Genomic DNA, 15,818 nt, shown 5'->3' with positions numbered 1-15,818 from the left:
TTTGTCCTTACCCATAACTATTTCACATTTGGGGACAATGTATACCTTCAGATCAGCAGCACTGCTATGGGTACCCGCATGGCCCCACAATATGCCAACATTTTTATGGCTGATTTAGAACAACGCTTTCTCAGCTCTCGTCCCCTAACGCCCCTACTCTACTTGCGCTATATTGATGACATCTTCATCCTCTGGACCCATGGAAAAGAAGCCCTTGAGGAAGTCCACCATGATTTCAACAATTTCCATCCCACCATCAACCTCAGCCTGGTCCAGTCCACACAAGAGATCCACTTCCTGGACGCTACAGTGCTAATAAACAATGGTCACAAACACCACCCTATACCGGAAATCTACTGACCGCTATTCCTACCTACATGCCTCCAGCTTTCACCCTGACCACACCACACGATCCATCGTCTACAGCCAAGCTCTGCGATACAACTGCATTTGCTCCAACCCCTCAGACAGAGGCAAACACCTACAAGATCTCTGTCAAGCTTTCTTACAACTACAGTACCCACCTGCGGAAGTGAAGAAACAGATTGATAGAGCCAGAAGAGTTCCCAGAAGTCACCTACTACAGGACAGGCCTAACAAAGAAAATAACAGAACGCCACTAGCTGTCACCTTCAGCCCCCAACTAAAACCCCTCCAACGCATTATTAAGGATCTACAACCTATCCTAAAGAATGACCCAACACTCTCACAAATCCTGGGAGACAGGCCAGTCCTTGCCTACAGACAACCCCCAACCTGAAGCAAATACTCACCAGCAACCACATACCATATAAGAGAACCACTAACCCAGGAACCTATCCTTGCAACAAAGCTCATTGCCAACTGTGCCCACATATCTATTCAGGGGACACCATCACAGGGCCTAATCACATCAGCCACACTATCAGAGGTTCGTATACCTGCACATCCATCAATGTGATATATGCCATCATGTGCCAGCAATGCCCCTCTGCCATGTACATTGGTCAAACTGGACAGTCTCTACGTAAAAGAATAAATGGACGTAAATCAGATGTCAAGAATTTATAACATTCATAAACCAGTCAGAGAACACTTCAATCTCTCCGGTCACGCGATTACAGATATGAAAGTTGCAATTCTTCAACAAAAAAAACCTTCAAATCCAGACTCCAGCGAGAAACTGTTGAATTGGAATTCCTTTGCAAATTGGATACAATTAACTTAGGCTTGAATAGAGACTGGGAGTGGCTAAGTCATTATGCAAGGTAACCTATTTCCCCTTGTTTTTTCCTCCCCCCCCCCCCCCCCCGACGTTCTTGTTAAACCCTGGATTTGTGCTGGAAATGGCCCACTTTGATTATCATACACATTGTAAGGAGAGTGGTCACTTTAGATAAGCTATTGCCAGCAGGAGAGTGGGGTCGGGGGAGGTATTTTTTCATGCTTTGTGTGTATAAAAGATCTACGCTTTCCACAGTATGCATCAGATGAAGTGAGCTGTAGCTCACGAAAGCTTATGCTCAAATAAATTGGTTAGTCTCTAAGGTGCCACTAGTACTCCTTTTCTTTTTGCGAATACAGACTAACATGGCTGTTAGTCTGATTTCCTGTATTGTTCTGTTTAAATAAAAATGAACAATAGCGATCAAAATTGTTTGGCTTGTCAAATAATCTTCTCCCATTTAGTGTGACTCTTAAAGGACTGCACATAATGAAGGAGGTTTCTCACTGGTAGTGGCATTTTAGTCAGGAGTGAATTCTAAAGCACTGATGTCTTTTATGCCTTTAAGTCATCACTTTTGAAATAGTCAGTTATTTCTCCATTCTATGGGAGCCCCACATGAATATTCAAGCAATTTGATTATTCAGTGAAAAATTCTTAGGAGTTTATATATATATAAAATTTTCCATTCTGCAGACAAATGACTATACCAGAATGTTTGCTTAACTCTTTTCAGTGCTGAGAACAAAACAACAAAAAAACCCGCTTAATGCGGAATGCTTAACTCTTTACAGTGCTTCTCAGTGAGCTGCACAGAGGCAATGAAGGTAAAAATCTTTCAGCGTATCCTAGAACTAACCCCTAACATGTTGACCATCTTTCTCCAGTGCAGAAAAGCATGGGCCCCACGCACCAACAACTGCAACCTAAACTCTGTCTCCCATCCACAGCTTCTCCTACCTGCTGCCAGCCAGATCCCGGGCCCTGTTTTCACTTATGCCAGTTTTACAACAGTGGAACCACCTTGACTTCAGTAGAGCTACTGCAGATAGATACAGGTGTCAGTGACAGGAGAACCAGGCTCTTGAAGTCTGCATCCAGTCGCTCCCTCTCTAACCTCCAGAAACATCCATTTTTTGGTCTCACCTGGCTAATTGCCCAAGCCAAGGGTGGAGATGCAGGTTCCTTGGGCAGGTAGATTTGAGATCAGTGAAAGATTGTGACTGCAGGGAGGTGAAGTGAGTCAGGACCTGCTTCAGGGAAGATTAGCAAATTTGCTCCACCTCCCTACTGCCAAATCCTTCCTGACACTAGAACCCTTGTGACAATCAACTGGCTGTGTTAGATATCTGGGAACCAAACAATTCCCTACGGTTTAAATGGAAGCCAACATCTTAGATACTCCTTTGGTACAGAAAATGTAGAGTTCACCTAAAAAACCCCTACAAGCATATAGTCCATTATCTGTTGATCCACCAAGGAATCATTTATTGCATTCTGAATGTGCTGTGGTTTAACCCACAGAAGCATTTCTATCTCCTCATTCTTTCAAGTCAGCTATTAAATCTGTCATTTAATAAAACACCATTCGCTAAAATAAAGACCCTTTGCAGATTTGTATTGTAATACAGCATAGTAAGCCACATACAAAGGGATAGCGGTAAATGAGAAGGAAAAAAAAAAAAAGACTCTTTTCTAACACACTTGGGGCCAAATTCATCCTTGCTATAAATCCACTGAAGCAAATGCTATTGCATTCATGGTTCCATGTACAATTGCAAAACACATACATTCATTTTAGATTGAAGAGGGAAAACAACCCAAAAGAAAAAACAAAAGTCAAGGCTCTAGGAGAAAGAGCAGAGAGTGTGTAGTCTCTACAGCAAATCTGAAAACAAAGTATAGCTGTACTGTGCTCATCGGGTGAGCTCAGAAATTTAAAGGTTCAGCACTGAAAAAACAAAACAAGACTGTAGAGAGTCTCACATCAGGACTTAATTCCACTCTATGCTATTATTATAGCTTTTAGACCGATAGAAATCATGGGTGTTGAAAGGCATAGGATATACCACATAGTGCACAACTGTAATTTTTTAGGGGCAATGTATTTTACCAGAAGTTCTTAATCATGCCGTTTGATAAATAGCAACCTCTACATCTAAATTAATGTACTCTGGCAGCAAGCACATTGAGTGTCTACCCTCGGAATTTCTAGGTACACTAAGGGAACGTTTATGAGGACATTTTAAATGGGTTGCTACATCCTGATGCAGATTTGTCAGCAGGTGTATTTATAGTGTTGTTTCTCTGAATGCAAACATAAAGTGCAGTGCCATGAGAGCTGTTGCTTATCTCTACAGCTGTTCAAACTTTATCAACATCACAACTGAGCCGGACCTGCAAACATTCTGTATGCAGGGCTACCAACTCTGGCTTCTTTAGCCTTCACATGCAACCCCTGATTTTTGAGAGCATTGCGCCACACTGAAATTTTTTGCTCAGTTGAGTGTCTGGAGCTTGGGAAAACTATCTCCTGTTTTTAAAAAGTCTGAAGCAAGAATTAAAAATGTTTTGGGACAGATCCTCAGCTGGTCTCAATGGGCATAGCTCCAGCCCTTTCTTTTCACATGTCTGAAAGCATGTGATTTATTTTACCCTTGGGTGATTGATGTGCACAATTAGTTTAAGAGATCCTATAACAGAGTTCAGGAAGGATAGAAAATAATGAACTAGTTCTACTCCTTCCCAAACACACACAAACAGACTGCAGCCTGAGGTTATAGCTAGGAGCTCTGCTTTAGCGTTGAAAAGACTAAATATGTTTTGTTGTGGTGTAAGTGCATGAAATGCTATCGGAAACTGTGCCCATTTACTCTAAACTGATATGTTGTGGCAATAATATTTCTCAATCAGTTACATTGTGAACAAAAAGCCGTGTATTTTTCTTCTAGTTAGCTGATTTTCTTGTATTGTACATGCCACGCTATATTCTAACTTTACTCATTCTCCCAGCATTGAGCAGAAGAAGTGTTAATGACAGCAGAATTTGGTATTCTGTGGGTTTGCCTACACATGGAGTTAGTCAGGAATAGCTATTCTGGAATAATTCCTTGTATGGATGGTTTTATTCTAAAATAAGAGTACCGTGTTCTGGTTTTGCAACTACGGTCTCTCTTGCCCCTAATTCGGAATGACCCTGTACCTCCGAGTGAATGTATTACAGATTTCATCTCAGCAGAACAGGAAATTGATTCTTGAAACATGCAAGCAGCCTCTTCCCACCCCACACCCCCAAGAGATCAGCTGCTTCAAAGGAATGAATTGGGCTGCTCAAAATGTAAGATGTCCCACAAATACATTAAATCTGTTTTATAGGTGGATACATCTACATCACACCTTTTAATGAAAAACAAAACAAAACACAAACACTATCAGCCTACCACAGTGTTAAAATCCCAGCTCTGAGCTGCTCAGTGCACGGTAGGGCACTGAGTGCAGGTCTACACTACAGTGGGGATTGATGTTCTGAGATCGATCCACCAGCAGTCGATTTGGTGGGTCTTTACTAGACCTGCTAAATCAACTGCAGATCACTTTCCAGTGGACCCCTGTACTCTATCCCCGACCAGAAGAGTAAGGTAAGTCGACAAGAGATTTTCTCCCATAGACCCCCACAGTAACTCGACCCAAGATACAGCGACTCCAGCTATGCTATTCACATAGCTGGAGTTGCACAGCCTAGGTCGATTTACTGCAGTAGCGTAGACATAGCCTGAGTTGCCAAACTGTATTTGCACCTCTTCTCCTGTACTCCTGGCTGTTCTGCTCCTTCTGAGCCTGTTGAGATTGAAATGGACAGGAATTCTCTAGAGATCACTTGTCAGTTTCACATATCTCCTTCCTCCAGAACAGATTTCCAGAGTAGATGACAGCTGGCATGATATTTAACTTAATTTATTTAGACATACATAAATGTGTCCACTCCTGCCTCTAAAATTTAATTAGTTATATCCATATCCATCTACATAGATACACATACACACAGACTGGTCCAACGTCTTTTACTAAAACCCCATGACACTCAATCCTGTCCAGCCCACACTAAGATTATGACCCTCCACAACAAACCCAGCACTCTAGGGTTATTCTAAGTGGATCTCTGAATTATGGTTTATTTTTTATTTGGAAAGCTAACTGAGCCAAAAAGATGGGGGAGAGGGAAATGAAACATTTTGTGCACCGTCAGCCTTGCCAGTGCCCATTGAAGTGACAACTGCCAGGAGATTAGGATAATCTAATTTCTACTGAAAGTTTGCATGGTCCCCTCGTGAGCAGTAATGGTGAAACTCAAATAGCCCTTCAGAGTAGCAGAATCAATATAACCTTTTCATTATTGTGAAGCAACTCGCTATTGATTGTGAGGAAACCTCTCTGCTCCCCAGGAAAACCTCTTAATACATTGACTGTCTCCCATTCCTGCATTCTAAAACCTTGCCCTCTCTCCATGTTGTGTCTGGAATAAATTCCTGCTGCTGAACAATGTCCATTTTGGTATGCAAGCCACAATTTGAACTGAACTGCTCACATTTTATACACAAAAACTAGCCACTCTAAACTAGAAGCAGATTTCTTCTTCCTTTTATGCCCATGTAAAACTTGCTGTAAATCCATCAGCATCCTTCAGCTAAACTTGATGTAAATCCAGACTACCCATCAGCAGACCTTGCCCTTAACCGTCCTACATTTTAAACAACACAGAACTAGGGAGACCAGTTCTGCTCCATTTACACGTCATGCAATCCTACTGACTTCCATGAGGCATAACTGAGGACTAAATGGTTGTCTAGTGCTATAAGAGTGCTGGTACTTAACTACAATCACCATCGACAGTGAGTAAAAACAACTGCCTGCCACGACAAAAAAGTCTTATTTAAAACTGGAGGCAGAACAGAACATGAACGCTTCAGCAAACATCAGCAGTAACCTCTTATTGAAGTAAAGCAGAACCTTATCAGCCTTCAGAAAATACCGGAGTGCTGTAAGTTATAAAACCATATACAAAAGTCAAACAATAAAGTGGGGCAAATTTGCGGGGGGGATCCACAACTAAATTCATAATAAAAGTTTAAAGAATCTGGAAAACATTGTGCCTATCTCTTTTCATTTTCCTTAGAGCTCTTCAGAAAGCACACATGAAATTTCTAACAGCAAGAAAATGGAAGCATTGACACCTCCATGCTTTTTCAAGCCAGCTGTTTGATGTGCAAATATTAAGCAGAGGGCACCAAGTAACAGGGTCTGGTGACCTATTGCTGAAGATGGGTACCTGCTGGCATATAAATCCATATGCCTTAGAAAAGCGTCAACTTTGAAAAACAAAAATCAAACCAAACCAAAAAAACCCTTTACAATATAATCTGAAATGACCAAAGGGTAGAAGAAGCAAAGACATAAGAACAGCTGTTTGCCATTTTAGGCCTAACTTCCTTTTCACACAGTTCCCGAGCAGTTATAAACATGCTAGATGAGTGTGAGTCCATTCCAGCAAGCACTCTCTCTCGCCTGCTTGCCAGACTCACCAGCGTGTGAACTTGGGTGTCAGATTTCAGGGACCGATGTTTGCTTTACCTTTCCGTCCCGCACTCAACTCCTCCTAGGCAAACCCTCCCCCCATAACCCACTTTTTGTTGGAAAAGTTTAAAAGCGCAAGCCAAGAAACTTACTCCGATAATCCCGAGCGATTAGGTAGATCCCGCTGCTGTCAGGGCAGTGAAGGAGTTGAAGTTTGTTTTAGCACCACCCCTGGGAGCGAGCCTCACAAGGCTTCTGTCTGAAAGGCTTGTATGAGAAGAAGGCGTGCCCTGAGCGCCTGTACACGGATGTTAGGAACTAACCTCGGGCAAACCTTGCTTGTGACTCAACTGCAGGCACTAACTGCTAAAATACACACTCTGCCCTTTGTTAAAGGCTCTGCCCTGTTTGATGTTCTGCACACAAGCTAACAGCTGTGTGGTAGCAGTGTCAGGCTTAATAAAATGGGATCAGCTGCCACAGGTTATCTGCAGCAATTTAAGTCCCTTTTTTAGCACATGGAGGGGTTGCATTGATTAACCTAGCAGTCTAGTATCTAGATAGAGAGATACCACTTAGTATGCTTGGGTTGGTAATTTTGCACCAGTTCATTCAGGGTTACTTTCTGTGTTTGTAATACTCTGTGTTGCTTTTAACAATTGTTTCTATGTAACTATATGGTTTGTCGCATTACCACCAGACCTCTGAGCCTGCTAAAGGCCAAACATGGGGTGCAGTGGGTGATAAAGACCCAAGAGACACCAAAGATTATTCATGTAGGAAACTTAAAATGCTATGTTTCAGAGTAGCAGCCGTGTTCGACTATATTCGCAAAAAGAAAAGGAGTACTTGTGGCACCTTAGAGACTAACCAATTTATTTGAGCATGAGCTTTCGTGAGCTACAGCTCACTTCATCAGATGCACGAAAGCTTATGCTCAAATAAATTGTTTAGTCTCTAAGGTGCCACTAGTACTCCTTTTCTTTTTTTAAAATGCTATGATATCCCTTTCTTTAGTGTGAATGACTCTTCCGATAATCTCTGGTCCCTGACTCTTTATGTCTGATTTAAATTATTTTCTACAATAAAAGCAAGGGGGTACCAAATTTGTGTAAAATGTTGGCAATTTTGGGAGCAAAATTTCTCTCCAACTGTAGTAAAGTTGAGAGGTATGCATATCATCCGCTCCACAACTGGCACCATATATAGATTGTGTTCAAATGGCCACCGCTTTAGTAAAACAAAATAAAGTCAAAAAAACATTTTCCTGGACTGTTATATCCCCATTAAAAGGAAAATAGTCAAAAGATCTGTAATAGCAGAGCAAAGGGTGAAGCCTTATTTCCTTGATTAGTTTCATTGGGTGACCCCCAGTTATTTTGTTATGTGAAGGGGTAAATAACACTTCCTTATTCACTTTCTCCACACTATTCATGATTATCTAGACCTCTATCATTACCCCCGTTAGTCATCTCTTTTCCAAACTGGACAGTCCTAGCCTTTCTCATCTCTATTCATATGGAAGCTTTTCATAACCTTAATCATTTTTGTTGCCCTTCTCTGTACTTTTTCAATTTCTAATATATCTTTCTTGCAGATGGGGTGACCAGAACTGCATGCAGTAATCAAGATGTGGGTGTACCAAGGATTTATATAGTGGCATTATGATATTTACTATGTTATGTATCTCTTTCCTAATGGTTCCTAACATTTTGTTAGCTTTTTTGTTTGCTTGTTTACTACCACTGAACACTGAGCAGATGTTTTCCGAAAACTATCCTCAGTGACTCCAAGATCTCTTTCTTGAGTGGTAACAGCTAATTTAGACCCCATCATTTTGTATGTGTAGTTGGGATTATGCATTACTCTGCATTTATCAACATTGAATTTCATTTGACATTTTGTTGCCCAGTCACCCAGTTTAGTGAGTTTCTTTTTGTAACTTTTAGCAGTCTGCTTTGGACTTAACTATCTTGAGTAATTTTGTATCATCTGCAAGTTATTCCACCTCACTGTTTACCCCCTTTCCCCAGATCGTTTAGACTTCTAAAAGGAGACTTTCTTAGTATTAATATAAGTCCTTGAGTTGTTCTTTGTGGTATCCCAGAAGGAAATAAGACAGAATGCAAGCAGAAAGGAACAGCTTGCAGCTCAGTCTCAGAACATAGTTAGTCTCAGTTTGTGGGAGACCCAGCTTTCATGTCTGTGTGTCCAACATTGATCTGTAATCTCTGGGGGTGGCAGCAGGATTCTGTAATACAGGTGTGTTTCTGAGAAAGAAGGGGGATTGTAGTATAATCAGAAGTAAGGGCTGAAAGATTCAGAACAAAGCATTGCCCTAAATATTCAACCCATTCATCTACTGCTTATCAGTCTCTGAAATCATTAGGGAATAACAGTCTTTTAGATTATAAGATCTTTGGGACACAGACTGTCATTTATAAAACATATATACAGCATCTAGCACAGGTCGGGGTCCTGACCTGCTTGAGGACTCTAGATGTTTCTACTATAATATAAATAATAAATATATTTCTATCTAAAGCATTGCCTAACTTTCTAACTAGTCAATATGGGAGGATAAAGCATATTCTTATGGAATACTGTCCCACTAAGTATACAAAGTCACTAGTTAGGGCATGGATAAGGGGTCTATATATTGCATAGCCTCACTATATTGTAATCAATCAGCATAATAACTATTACATTCAGAACAAATTAGAGTATCATGAGGAACTCAGACTACATAATCACAATGGTCTCTTCTGGTCATAGAATCTCTGAATATAGTTTGCTTTAGGCCATGCTATAAAGTTGTTACAGTATGATGTAGCCGAAAGCAAACTATATGACAAACACTGGGAAATATGATGATAACAAATGAGAGAAGGAGAAGATCAAGGAGGCCGGTTTACACTATGAGTTAATGCACATTCACTTTTCAACTTCTGAGACCTGGGGTCAAGTCCATCTCCTAGCACAATTTAAAATGAATTTGCTGGCCTCATCTTAGTCCACTCAATGTAGTGAAATGTATTTTAGATCAGTATATTATGCAATGCTGTGGAGGGAAGTTTGGTGGTAGGATGAAGAAATGTGCATCACACTGCTATCAACTGGGACATGTGAGACCCCAAGCAAAGGTTTTCTCCATTTTAAAAAGAAAAAACGAGTAGGAGAGAGAGGCAGAGCTGTGGGAAAGGAAAACCAGTAACAGTAAATAAGAAATAAGTGTTTTGATTATCTCGCTTTCTTCCTTTTTTTATTTATTTTTCTACTTAATACATAAAAGGAAGTAATTGTATCTTGGGGCTCTCATGAAAAATCTTCAAGTAGGAGTTATAGTTTTCCTGGAACTCATTGATAAAGTTGCAGCCTTCCATATAATAGCATAATTGTGTACACAGTATTATCTTTGGTGTGAGTTCAGAGCTCAGAATTGACCGGGGCTCAGATAGCATGGTGATGAGCATGGTATAAATACCTAGATACTGTAGATTGAGGAGGACTGTGCATATAATACAACTGTATGTGGGAGATCAGAAAACTAACTGCCAAATTCACTGCTGACTTACCCATGGAAAACTCCACTGGTATCTCTTGATGTTTGCCCATTAATGCCACTGGTGAAACTGGTTTGAACTAGCATTGATGAAATGCTAGAATTTTGCCTTTTTGCCTTTTCTATTTACAATGCTGGACCCAACGGCGAGTCAGTGGTACCTATGGCACATTTTTGGTCTCCATGAAAGTCTTTTGGTGTTTAATTCTTTGGGGTCCTTCAACTCTGCCGTCCTGTCATATCTCCTTGCCCTCAAAGAGCCAAAAACAGTGGGAAAGAAGAGGTGCATAGGAATTGCCACACTGTATCAGACCCTTGATCCATCTAGCCCAGTAGCCTGTCTCTGACAGCAGCCAGTACAGGATGCTTCAGAGGAAGGTACAAGAAACACTACAGTAGGTAGAAGTTGGATAATCTCTCCCCCATGAGTGTATTATCCTAATATCTAACAGAGTTTGGGTAAACTCCAGAGCATGAAGTTGTATATCCCTTTTAATGCTCCTTTTTAGGATTAACTATTATAATTCTTGTTTATCTCATTGAGAGAGAGAATAGTGGGGCATAAACTAGGTTGGGAAGGAGTAGGGTTATAAGTCAGGGGAGAAAGGGGCAAAAAGAGAATGGGAGAAGTAGGGCAGGCAGAGAGAAGGGGAGCAAGAGAAGAGGCAGATACAGCTGGGGAGAAGTGGGCTCCAGGTGAAAGTGGGGGGAGCAGAGAAGTGAGGGAGCAGGACTGAAAGAAATGGGGGGATGGGAGAACACACACTAAGAGGGAGAAGAACAAAACAAGAAGGATATGAAAGAAAAGAGGTGAGAAACCAATACAATGGAAGACGAAGGCAGTGAAATGCTCAAAGCTGGAGGAAATGGGGCAGAGACCCACTCAGGGGGTAGCTTTCAGGTGGGAGGAGTGCTGTAGGGGACAATGTGAAGCTGAGATGGATGGAGGCAGCCACCCAAGTCCAAGCTTGCCTGACATCCCCCCCGTCTGAACTCAGGCAGCTAGCCTGAGCCGCCAATCATGCAGCAACATCCACACTGCTCTTTTTAATGCGCTCCCATGAGTAAAGTTAGCATGAGTCTGTCTACCACGCTGGGAATCCCACCTCCGTGCTGCAGTGTAGACATACCCAGAGATGCTCCACTTAATCTTCATGTCCCAGGCCTGGTAGATCTTGGCTGGGGGCCTGAATAGATTTACATGATAAACTGTGTGGAGCAGCTGCTATTGTTTTGTAGAGATGTGGGGTGTGGCTGGAGAAACAAAAGGTCTCTGATGGAAGGTGGGGCTCTCACCTGCAAAGGGGCTGAACAGATGGGGGCAGGTTGTAGCAGGGTCTCAGTGCGTTGTTCTAGAATGTCTAGAGAAAACAATGGAGAGCTCCCTGCCTTAGTAAGAAGCACAAACAACACGGTGATGGCTGATTCTAGTATGCAGCATGAACATGCAGGACCCCTGCTTTCTTTATTTGTTTGTGTTTTTTGTAATTGAGTGGGTTCAGAGATGCATGCAAAGTGGAATAGCTGCAAGCAAACTCCCATAATCCTTCTGGGCAATTGGTCAAAATGCACAGGCTATGTCCAGGACCGAGGGATAACCAGCCCCTTACAGTTCTGTGTAAATGATATCTGGAGTTTGTTTACTGGCTGCATTTAGAATTGCACCGTCACTACCACTAGCAGAGGGTCTCTCACCCGCAGCCCAAACAGCTTTATTCTTTTGGTTTCATTTGGGCTTCGACACATAGTGCTGTGTGTGTCCTTTTTTATGGCAGTTCCAACACCGCTCACCTGTGAAATGACACTCATTAACTCAGTGATCAGCAAAAGCTATTCAACTTTGGCTGCTCACTTCCGCTCATGTGGCATGCATCACTCTTCCCATAGGTCATTTCCCCTGGTACATTTTTTTCCTGTAGTCTCCACTGATCCAGTAACAAGCAGTGCTTGTGAGCAGATGAAATCAAACTCTGTTGACAAACATTTCTGTAAGACCTGCTTCAAAATAGACACTCTATGATCCCTTAAAGCATTCTCCAAATTGGCTTAAAATTCACAGTGCTTCAATTCTGCCACGTATACATTTACTGACTCTGCAGGTTACTAGTTCCATTTATATTGCTGGAAATGCTCTGCTATGACAGGAGACTTTAGAGTCAAGTACCTTCACAAAAAAGTTCTAATTTCTGGATAACTTTTCTCGTTTAGTTTGAATTGGCTGTGAGTAGATGTAACAGTCCATATGTTCTGCTTCCTTTGGGTCTCTTAAACAAAAGGAATGTCTCTCACTCCAGGACCACCTCGGTTTCCTGTCTATGCCTCTGCTAATTAAAATTAAGTATTATTTGCAAGAACAGGAAATGTGTATGGACCCTCTTCTTTCCAGATAAAGAGAAATGTCATACTGTACATAGCAGTGACTAAACAATTACTGAAAAAAAATGACTCCAGTAAATAAATAAATAGATCCCATGTATTGAATGAACCTCCTCTTAGAAGAAAGTTTTGGGTCCGAATTTATCATCCCTCTGAATAGGATATTTGCATTAATTGTTATATTACACCACACTAAAAGACAAACACATTATCTCATCTCTTCTTTGAGTACCCACATATTTGACTGAGTGTCCCCAGGCAACTGCTGACTGAACCCTAAGATATGTTTTCCTTCTCTTTAAGAGCAGTTTTCAGCCATCTCTCTCCCCTCATATATTACTCTACCACTTATCCTTTATCTGGTCCAAACCACTATCTTCTCCCCATTCAAATCCCTCTTTAATGCTTGCTCTACATTGGAAAAAAATTGCATTCAAATAATTACATTAATTTTAATTCAATCTAGTTAATCCAATGCAAACCCCCTAGTGAAGACACACACAAACAAATTTAATTCTGGCTTGAATTCGTTTAGCTTAATTTTGTAATTTCCTGATGCAAGCTAAATTGATTTATAATCAATCTAGTTAAACTGATGATTAGCAAACTCCTAAAACTGGTTTAATTCTGGTTTAAATCAGGTTAGTGTAAATTACTAAATTAAGATAAACAGATTAAGCAAGGGGTGAACTAGTTTAAGTGTATGTACATTAGGGGTTTGCACCAGTTTAGCTAGACTGATTATAAATCAATGTAATTAAATCAATGCAACTTTTCTAATGTAGACAAGATTTACTTCTTCCTCAATACCTTTAAGAAGTCAGTCAATAATTATTATTATTAAAATATCAATAATTAATTAAAAGCGGCAAAGAGTCCTGTGGCACCTTATAGACTAACAGACGTATTGGAGCATAAGCTTTCGTGGGTGAATACCCACTTCGTCAGATGCATGTAGTGGAAATTTTCAGAGGCAGGTATAAATATGCAAGCAAGAATCAGGCTAGGGATAACGAGGTTAGTTCAGTCAGGGAGGATGAAGCCCTCTTCTAGCAGTTGAGGTGTGAACACCAAGGGAGGAGAAACTGCTTTTGTAGTTGGCTAGCCATTCACAGTCTTTGTTTAATCCTGAGCTGATGGTGTCAAATTTGCAAGATCAGCAGTTTCTCTTTGAAGTCTGGTCCTGACTTTTTTTTTTTTGCTGCAGGATGGCTACCTTTAAATCTGCTATTGTGTGTCCAGGGAGATTGAAGTGTTCTCCTACAGGTTTTTGTATATTGCCATTCCTAATATCTGATTTGTGTCCATTTATCCTTTTACGTAGGGACTGTCCAGTTTGGCCAATGTACATAGCAGAGGGGCATTGTTGGCACTGCATAATTAATTAAACATCCAGAAATGCACATGCCTAAAAACCGAGTAATGACACAATATCACTGATGTAATTTTTATTCTCTACCCTTCTATCCCATGATTTATAGTTTCCTATCTGCCCTTGTCTCATCACCTCTCAAATTTGATTGTTAGATTCTCAAGACATAAACTGCATCTTTCTGTTTGTCCTGTAAAGCATTTAGCATGTTTCTGGGCACTGTAAAAATAAACAAACAAACAATTCCTGACTCACAATCACTATCTGAAAACCAATTCTCTGAAAACAAGATTTATTTAATTTAGAAAATATACATTAGATTGAAAATCAGGGTGAATGCATCAATTCTGGGTAACAGACTCATTAGATAGGCCACATCTTTGGAAACCAAAATTTTTTATCCAAAAGCTGATGAAACTAATAAATGGTTTGGCCACAAACTGTTTTTGTGTTTCAGAGTAACAGCCGTGTTAGTCTGTATTCGCAAAAAGAAAAGGAGTACTTGTGGCACCTTAGAGACTAACCAATTTATTTGAGCATAAGCTTTCATGAGCTACAGCTCACTTCATCAGATGCATATCGTGGAAACTGCAGCAGACTTTATATATACACAGAGAATATGAAACAATACTTCCTCCCACCCCACTGTCCTGCTGGTAATAGCTTATCTAAAGTGATCATCAGGTGGGCCATTTCCAGCACAAATCCAGGTTTTCTCACCCTCCACCCCCCCACACAAATTCACTCTCCTGCTGGTGATAGCCCATCCAAAGTGACAACTCTTTACACAATGCGCATGACAATCAAGTTGGGCTATTTCCTGCACAAATCCAGGTTTTCTCACATCCCCCCCACCCCCATACACACACAAACTCACTCTCCTGCTGGTAATAGCTCATCCAAAGTGACCACTCTTCAAGTTTAAATCCAAGTTAAACCAGAACATCGGGGGGGGGGGAGGAAAAAACAAGAGGAAACAGGCTACCTTGCATAATGACTTAGCCACTCCCAGTCTCTATTTAAGCCTAAATTAATAGTATCCAATTTGCAAATGAATTCCAATTCAGCAGTTTCTCGCTGGAGTCTGGATTTGAAGTTTTTTTGTTTTAAGATAGCGACCTTCATGTCTGTGATTGCGTGACCAGAGAGATTGAAGTGTTCTCCGACTGGTTTATGAATGTTATAATTCTTGACATCTGATTTGTGTCCATTTATTCTTTTACATAGAGACTGTCCAGTTTGACCAATGTACATGGCAGAGGGGCATTGCTGGCACATGATGGCATATATCACATTGGTGGATGTGCAGGTGAACGAGCCTCTGATAGTGTGGCTGATGTGATTAGGCCCTGTGATGGTGTCCCCTGAATAGATATGTGGGCACAATTGGCAACGGGCTTTGTTGCAAGGATAAGTTCCTGGGTTAGTGGTTCTGTTGTGTGGTATGTGGTTGTTGGTGAGTATTTGCTTCAGGTTGCAGGGCTGTCTGTAGGCAAGGACTGGCCTGTCTCCCAAGATTAAAAACCAATTTTTTTTTTTTAGGAAAGAATCCACTTCCCATGAAAATTTCCATTTAATAGAAACCCCAAATTTCCATCAGAAAAAAGTTTAAATGGAAAATTTTCAACCAGCCCTAGTAGTGCACTTCCAGAAAACGTTTTTGAATAAACATTTGGGCTACTATCTGTGAAATATTTGACATTCACAAACATTTTCATGACTAAATCAGTGAC

At 40.9% G+C, this 15,818-nt stretch overlaps 1 protein-coding gene across 5 annotated transcripts in view; it reads right to left on the bottom strand.

Moving 5' to 3' along the window:
- Positions 1-15,818, bottom strand: part of RAB27B (RAB27B, member RAS oncogene family) — a 225,188-nt gene that overhangs the window by 46,059 nt on the left and 163,311 nt on the right. The window contains exon 1 of one of the 5 annotated variants that reach the window (XM_073343575.2): positions 6,928-7,060. The exons of the other annotated variants lie outside the window; for them this stretch is intronic. The gene's annotated coding sequence lies outside the window, so the exon portion shown is untranslated. Of the gene's footprint in view, positions 1-6,927; positions 7,061-15,818 lie in introns of those variants that run through there. 5 annotated transcript variants of the gene reach the window in all.

The sequence above is a fragment of the Lepidochelys kempii genome, chromosome 5, assembly GCF_965140285.1.
Source record: "Lepidochelys kempii isolate rLepKem1 chromosome 5, rLepKem1.hap1, whole genome shotgun sequence".
NCBI lineage: Eukaryota > Metazoa > Chordata > Testudines > Cheloniidae > Lepidochelys > Lepidochelys kempii.
Note: the sequence above shows the minus strand (reverse complement) of the source record. Positions and strands in the feature narration are given on the sequence as shown.